Source organism: Triturus cristatus, chromosome 5_2 (genome assembly GCF_964204655.1).
Source record: "Triturus cristatus chromosome 5_2, aTriCri1.1, whole genome shotgun sequence".
NCBI lineage: Eukaryota > Metazoa > Chordata > Amphibia > Caudata > Salamandridae > Triturus > Triturus cristatus.
In genome coordinates, this window is record NC_140588.1 from 999,058,575 (window position 1) to 999,067,277 (window position 8,703).

Sequence of the window (8,703 nt, forward strand, 5' to 3'; positions counted from 1 at the left end):
CTTGATAAATATGCCTTTGTGTTTACACCCTTCGCAATTGTGTAATTCTGTCAACAAATCAGACCTACTCATGCCCTGCTCCATTCCCCAAAAGATTTTTAAAAGATCATTGAGTTCATGTGTGGAACCCATATAGGTTTATGGTAAATCTTTCAAACTGAATATGCACATTGACAAACCCAGTAAATTTGGCCTTTGTATAATACATGCACCCAGAAGCACACACATTTAAGGGCACATTGCACATGACGATCAACATAGACCAGCAACTCTTAGGGAGGAATGACTGATGTTCTACAGGGAACACCATGAGGTGCGGTTCATTGGAGTGATTTGCAGCACAAAGAGGGATCGAGGTGATGTGTAGTAGGAGTGCAATGTCTGTGTTGCCGTAGGATGGAATTGATTGTAGTTGTAATTATTAAATGTTATGCTTTAATGTAATGGGCTAAGGCTGCTAACAGGTTGTTTGGGCTCTCCTATATAAGAGTGTGCAGCCTGATAGTTTATTTTTATAGATGCTGCCAACACCTGAAGTCTGTCCTATTGCACATTGAAAAGTGAGAACCTTTACCTTTCTCTGTTGCCGAGTTAAACTCCGCTATGTGGCTTATCCACGGGTTAATCACATTACCGTTTCCCCTGTTTAAGTTCAGTTCCTGCATGAAACATTATGAGCTAGGCAGATATGAACAACTAGGTACTGCCTTCCTGCATGAAGTTTGGTCACTCCCATTCACGTACAGATGCGTGAGGGACGGAAAAGAGGTTTACTTAAAAGGTGAAGAGTGCACTTCCACTCCGGATCGCTCTGTGGTGTGTCGGCACATTCAATTGCATGGTGCATGTAATGTGCACGCTCTTAATTTAGCTTGCGTCCTAAAGGGGATCCCAGTGCCGGTTATAACACCGTCTTTTACACTGCTGGCTAACGGTAGTTATTTGCTATTAAATAATGAAGCTTGCTGTGGGATGTTAGTGGGAATTCCCTACATAGTGACTGTATCACAGACAGTGGTCTGCTGTAATAACGTCCTTTTCCCACCCCTGCATGGACGGCTTGATGTATCCATCTGGCCTTCCATTCCAACCTTGAAAGCAGAGTTCAACAAGATGAGCAGATTAAGGACTCTATTGTCTCAAAAAGAAGTCGCCTTGACTTCATCCCGGGAAACATTTGTCCTTCACGTAGCAAACATGCGCACAGAGGTGGAAGCGCTTTTGAATACTGATCTCCCACTTCATTTTGGTGCCCTGATTCAGAATATCTTTAATGCCTCGTCAACAAGTGGCCTGGCACATTTTTTCAAAATTGTGGGCTCCGGCCTCGTGACCTCCTTCCAAACTATTTTTGGTGTGATCCCGGCATTTTTTCATTCTATTTTTTCCACAGTCTTCGGAGGTCTCCTGTTGATTCTCGCCCTCGTGGCTGGGGTACTGTTGTTGGTCTGCTTACTACGCTATGGATGCACAACTTGCGTCACACGACAGCATGACCCGGCTGCTCCATCTTCGTAACCGGATGCTTGAATTCTATGGAACACTACCACTGGCAACATTGAGCATAGCATATGGGTTGTCCTTCCGGTTTCCCTACTTTACTTGCATACAGCCTGTCTTTCATTGCCTAGAATGTCCGTTCCAATGGGCTCTGGATTTGTGCTTGTCGAACTCGGTGTCTCCCGCCCCGGATTATGATCGACTAATGAGCACCTTAGTGGCTCATGAGTTGGACTGTTCTGGTGTCAGGATTATGGCCTGTGGAGCAGCACATGGAGTCCTAGGGAATTGGGACATCGGAACGGCTGCAGCTGAATTCTTGGCAAGAAGTTATCTTGAAGAACACGCCAGTTGTCCTCTGATGGTACTAGAGGCTCCAGTGGTCGAGGAACATGTGTGTTCATTCCCCTTGCTGAATTGGATGGCAGATAATTTTGCAGGACGTTCCAATGATTTCCTCTTGGAAGCCGTTGCAACTTATTGTGCTTATACCTTGATGGATTAACTTGGAGGTCATCCACAATTCCTGGGGAATGCCTTTTGTTTTTTCATGGAATATCCATCGATAATATTTTTTTTCCCCTTTAAATGTTTTTTTTTTTCTCTTCGAACTTTCACTTCCCTTATATGGATTCACAATTTGTGCCCTTGGTTCCGTTCTATCAAACTTGAAATCTGCGTTCTTAAATAGAGCCCCCACTGGTTAGTGGTCCGATCAAGGGGGGGTGTAGTGAGGACTGCTATTTATATACGTACATTGCTAAGTTAGCACAACCGCGTTAGATGTTACTTTTGCACACGACACTGCAGTTACATGTTATTATTTGAGAAATGCTTGCTCGCCTTTGCTTCACATGAGAACTGTCTGTTGTTCACATCCCTAGCAGTGAGCTGCGACCTTGGTCTGAACATCGTGTAAAGAAACAGTCTGGGTCGCTAGACGGTGCATGTTGTTGGGTTCAGGTTGATCGGCCCACTATTTAGCCATAACACGCGCGCAGCTGCAAATACCTAAAAGTCGAGTGCTTTTACTATTACAGGCTCATTCGGAAGAAGAGCTTTCCCAGGAGCAGAGTATACCTGATCCTGTGATGTGATTCCACTAAGCTGATCTTTACGGTATGGGGTTCCCCATTCAAGCCTAGAGACCTTCTATTAGTCTAATAATAATAATATTAGTTTACTAGCGAAAGGAAGGTGGCTGTAGTCCACTGTCATTTTATTAAGATGTCTCCTTTCAATTTCTATGGTATTGTAACTATGCTGATGGTTTTGATCTTAATCATTTGTCTGCTTATGTTAGCCAAAGTACTGCATCTTAGGACACGAGGTTTATAAAATAAACTCTTTAAACTTTACCGTGTCTCTGTTTACTCTTGTTGTGGACTGATATGAGAATAATTATGAACAGGTATTTCTGATTCCCACCATTCCTGAGAAATACACTAAGTCGCTTGTTCTGGGTTGTCTATACATTGGGACCGCCGAGATAAAATCGGATAATGAATGGGACACTGATGCTGGTCGGATAAGGGGTTCTGGGTTCTGAGGTGAGTTTTTGGTACACCACAATTCACTGAGGTCCTGGTTTCCTGCGCATAGTTCTGTGCATGAGCAGAATCCCTGCAACATAAGGACCAACTAAGGTATCTGCCATCTCCGCATCACTCATCAACCATTCTATGACTGATGCTTGATCCTTCTCCAACAAGGTTCTCACACTTGATATAAGAGTCTACCTCCTTGATTGGTGAAGAAAGACCTGTTGAAGATGGGTGTTTTCAATTATCCACCAAAACGACTGGGTCAACTGACAGACTTCATGCACATCCCTTGTTCCGTTAAAAAAAGAAGCAAGAAATAACCATCAAGGTATCGAAAGGTTCTTATACCAATAGAATGCAAAATGCCTACCAAGGGAGCTTACAAATACCCACAGACACGGATGCCAGACAAAAAAGCAAGTCTATGAACTGATAATGTTGCCAGAAGATCCAAATAAAATGGGAATGTCTGGGATTGGGTATGTAAATAGGTGTCCTTGAGGTACAAAGAAACCAAATAGTCCACAGGAGACATCAAAGGCAGTAAGGATTCAAGTGTTACCAACTTGAATGGGACAATGTCCAACTCTTCCCCTCTCCTAGACATTTTCTCCACTCTAATGCTACCCTCCCTCTTTTTAGCCCTTACCTCTAGCCCCTCCTCAATCTCCCCAAACTCGTTGCTCCCTTCTCCGCTGCTCCCTCCCACCCTATTTCACTCGATTTTTCTTTGCTTCCTCACTTAAAAGCCCCTATTTCTCCCTTCCCCCTTTCCTAATGTGAGCTGTGCTGCATGTTTCGGAAAAAGGATATATGATCTGCCCTATCCCATTTAACTTTATAAACAAAAGCCTTGTCCCGGGTAAACAACCCTTCTTTAGCTCCCTTGCCTTTTTTATTGTTTCTGTGCTAACCATCTGCCGTGACATTCTCGTTCTACTCGGGGCCATAACTGTTAGCCTATTTGCTTATTTAAGAAGTGTTTTTAATGTGTAATGTCTGTATATTTTTTTGATTCCGCTGAATTCTACTGTACCGACTGGAATCTTAATGCTCATGTAAAGCGCTCTGCTACCCCCGGGTCTTGCAGTGCTATATAAAACTTTTCAAATAAATAAATGTAAGCATTAACTTACTTTGAGTCTAGAACTGTGTGAAATCCCTTTTCTGTGTGTGCACTGACAATAGGATTGAGAAACGTCCTAGCCTTTGCTATGCCTCTGAAACATGAGAAACAGATTCTATGACCAACAGCTCAGAATCCCCTGCAGAGGAGCTCTTCAATGAAGAGAAGGGGCAGGAGAGGAATGGAAGAATTCTGGACCTGAACTGAATCTTGTATCCTTAATGAATTGTCTGAATAACCCAAGCATCTGCCACTGAATTACCCCATTTGCTTAAAGATGTATTCAGGTGGCCTTCCACTGCGCTGTCTTCAAAATGTTCCACCAGGGAAAAGTCCCTGTTTTACTGGGGGAGGTGATGGTGGAGGTGGACTGACACCAGAAAAAGCCCTGCCCCCTTCCCAGCCCCAGCTTTGATACCACCTATAAAAGGACCGGCTTTGAACTGTGGAAGCAGGACGGCAACCAAATGACTTCTTGGAGTCTGCAATGACCCCGGATAAATGGTTGAACGTGTGTCATCGACTATCCTTCTCCAATCCTCCAGCACCACCCTTCTTACCAGCTCAAGATGGGGACCACAAAGGTTTGCCTCAGTAAGAGGTGAGTGCACAAGTAGGAACTTCTATGAGCTGCCAGGTCTACTAGAATGCATCTGTATCTGTCGGCGTGCTGCTATAGACTAACCGTAGGTCACGCAGGGAGTGGAATTAAATATCCAAAAGGAACATCGCCCAATATTCCACGGTTGACATTACTGGTGCACAGCAGGGGTCTCTAGCCTTTCTGTAGTAAGAGCTAGTTATGTTCAATGAAAATCTTCCCAAGCTACTGATATTATTAGTGTTGTAATAGTGACCACATCAGACAAGATTACATTGGTGGTGACACTATTCAAGACTATCACCAAGAATCACCCCAATGCATCAGGCAGGGTTACCAGCAGTAATGTACACAAAAAAAAGGCTTTATCAATTTGTGATGCCTCTGCTTGGGGAATACATGTCAGTCACAGCTTAATGCCCCTGGCACCACTGGAATAAGTCTCCCCAATACCTCGTGATTTATCACTCAAAGATTAACTTTACAAATCCTCTTGCTCTCACCGCAGCTTTTTTCCACCTCTATTTTGTGAAACTTCTTAAACAAGTTTCCTCTGAGATGAACAAGTGCTTCCTGCTTGAGGCTGTTTCTATCACAACAAGAGTTTATGGTCTATTTCGATCAGGCAACTGGCGACTTATTGCACGACCCGTTCAGCAAGGCAGAGAAATGCATTGTCACCGGTCACGCGCTTGTATAGTGATAGATGGGCATGCCAACGTAAGGCCCTAGGTAGAGGTGCGCAACTCATGTAGAATGCTGGCTAAGGCACAACCGCTCCAGCCAAAATCTATTGGACTTTTTGGGACGAGAGTGCTGAAGTAGGTCCGGTGGGTACCAAGTATATAAAGAGAAAATTATTACTTACAACAGCGGTTCTTACCCTGTTGGCTGGGGACCCTTGGGGATCAGCAGTGCCTACTAAGGGTGATGCACAACTGCTTTGAAAATTAAATAATTTCAGACATTAAAAAAGTCCTTATAAACTTAGAAGTAAAATGTAAACTTGGACATTTTAAAACGTCCTGTAAATCTTAAGGAATTTCGAATTTGAGGTTAAAAACTAAGTTGGTATCCTACAATGGATTTGTGGGAGTGTTGCACATGCATCAAACAGAATATTGTAGGGACAATGGGTGGCCTCTATTGAATTTAGAGAATCAACAACCATCCCATTAACATTAAAATGTATATTGTTTTGTGAATTAAATAAAATATTCCATCATGTTTCTGTACTTTAGTGTATTGTTTTGCAGTTCAAATCATTGATATTTCTTAGACCAGGGTCCCTGGCTTCCAATAATGATTGGGTGGCAGGTCCCTGGATTCCAGTAATGATTAAGTGGGGTTCCACAGAAGTCAAGCGATTAAGAACCATTGACTTGTATAACACTGGGCTTGAATAAAACTCGGCTGTTTCTGGAGACAGAAAAAACAGGAAGTGTAGACCAATTTATGGCCATTTAATTCCAGTGTCGGGGTGTTGTCTATGTCGGGGCCAAATGAGGAGAATCTTTAGATTTGTTTTACTATTAGTTTACTAGAGTAGGCACAACTGCCTGTATCTTGGGGCTGGGCTCAACCTGTAAGGCTTTTTTTTTAAATGGCTTCTGTGAAAATACAATTTGTTTTAACTGCGCCTCCAATGACTGTGCCAAATATTTTTCCCATTAAAAAGAAAATTAGCTGATTATGTTAATTACCCAAAGATTGCTATGACATAACGTCCTGCAAAGTTTCCATAGATAAGAATGCAATGTTCAAGTTTTGCAAGTGTAAACTCTTTAACTTGCAGTTCTCTTCGTAATGGAAGCTACTTCAGATTTACTGACCAATTTATCCATGGAGGGGCACCGCCTTGTGACGCCCAGATACATTTTGCATTGCATAAATAAATCGACTCCCTCCCAATCCCTGAATGCCAGAAATACATTTATTAACACTTACAAGTATGTTTTATATAGGATGTCAGTAAACAACCATTTCTAAATGGAGCTCAAGAATGCGATACATTGGTGAATGGTAGGATCTTGCACATCGCCCTTCTTAAAAATGTTCTTAACCCTGACACGACCGCTCGCTCTGCTAGCTGGAAACTTTTAATGAAACTTTAATCCAGGTGGACGTCTGACATGAAAACATATTGTACCCTCTACCTGGTGCCATCTCGTGGTTGGAGTCCGTACCTTGGTCTAAATTCTACAGGTGATGGTGTATGTGCAATTTATTTAGTTAAGCATTTCAGTATAGTTCAGCCGTGGCCAGGAATCCAATTCTGACTTCACTCACCTGTAGGCTATACTGTAATATGCAAACATTGAGGCAAAGGCATTGCTAATGTTGGTGGAATGTGTCCCTCTTTGGCATCACATAGCTCCTGGGCTACAGTTGAGCCAGAGGCTGGTTTGTTAAACTGAGTCTGACATTAGTTCCATTAGTGCAGTGCTTGGGATTCATAGTTTATGGGATTGGTTATTTGCTTTGTACCAGACGTGTAATGAAAAGAGTATTTTAATGCTGGAAATTACAATCTGAGCACTAGGTTTTTGCTTTTCCTGGTATCTTGCAGGAGACATTTCTCATGTGTCTTTTCTTTTTAAAATGACAAATGGTGGCAGGGTCAGATATGCGGGTTTATGTACACTGACCTGAGTCAGACTTGTTCATACAGGGAAACACTGCTGCAGCAAGGTCTCACTGGTACATTGACATTGGCTCACGTAGATATAGACCGTGGCAGTGGGATACAAAGGCAATAACACATGGACAGGTAGAATTTATTTTGACCCTTTTGAGGCTTCACATGGTATTTCAGCAGAGGCAGTGAAAGACTTTGCCTCAGCAGTAACAGGCTTCCCAAGCCTGCAGAGGCAGGGGATTGGTCTATCAGCCAGCGTCCATGCCGGCAGGGGCACAATGTACCCAAACCCCCAGCCCCCAACTCTGCCGCTACAGCAATACCACATTGATTTACCCTTGCTGGCACACAAACGCCCTGTGGGAGGCTTTATCACCTTTTGTCTCCATGGGTAGAGAAGCATCACGTCTGACCAGTGGGTGCTTCAGATTATCCAGAAAAGATACACTATTCTATTTCCACCCCTCCTATAATACATCGCCTCCTGGAGGACCACTTTTCCATTCTGCAAGGGGAACTTCTGTCTCTCTTGAACAAGGGAGCCATAGAGAGGGTGCACAATATTAGAAGTTGGGTCAGGTTGTTACTCCTGTTAAGTCTTGGTGCCAAAGAAGGACGGAAGCCATTGCCCTATCCTCTACCTTATCCCCTTGTACTTCAGAAATTACAAGTTCACAATGCTCGCACTGGGCCAAGTTCTGTCTGCCATGGACGCAGGAGACTGGATGGTAAGGTTAGACCTGCAGGAAACCTATTTCCACATCTCTGTCCTACAGGCGTTGCCTGTGGTTTCTTGTGAGCCACAAGCACTTTTAGTTACAAATGCCCCACTTCAGACTTACCAGTCCCCTCAGGTTGTCATGAAAGGGACGGTAGTGGTCACTGCACATCTTCGACCATTAGGAATACCAATCTTTCTATACCTTGTTGACTGGTTGCTGAAGGTAGCCTCACCACAAACCACCTCTAGATGACAGCCAACCTTTTGACACCTTTGGGATTTTCCATCAATGCTCCAAAGTCACACCTGTCTTCTTCGTAGAAGCTCCCTTTCATAAGCACCATTCTGGATACAGTGGTTTTCTGAGCCATCTCTCCGCCCTGGTGAGTTCAGAATATTTGGGCTCTGATCCCAATGTTTCAACCTTTGACCTGGGTCTCAATTAGAGCAGCTCTGAGGATTTTTGGCCTCCTGCATCGTCCTCGTGGATCAGGCCAGGTGTCACATGCACGCTCTGCACTGGGATCTGAATTGTCATTGGGCTTAGCACCAAGGAAACCTGTCAGATTAAGC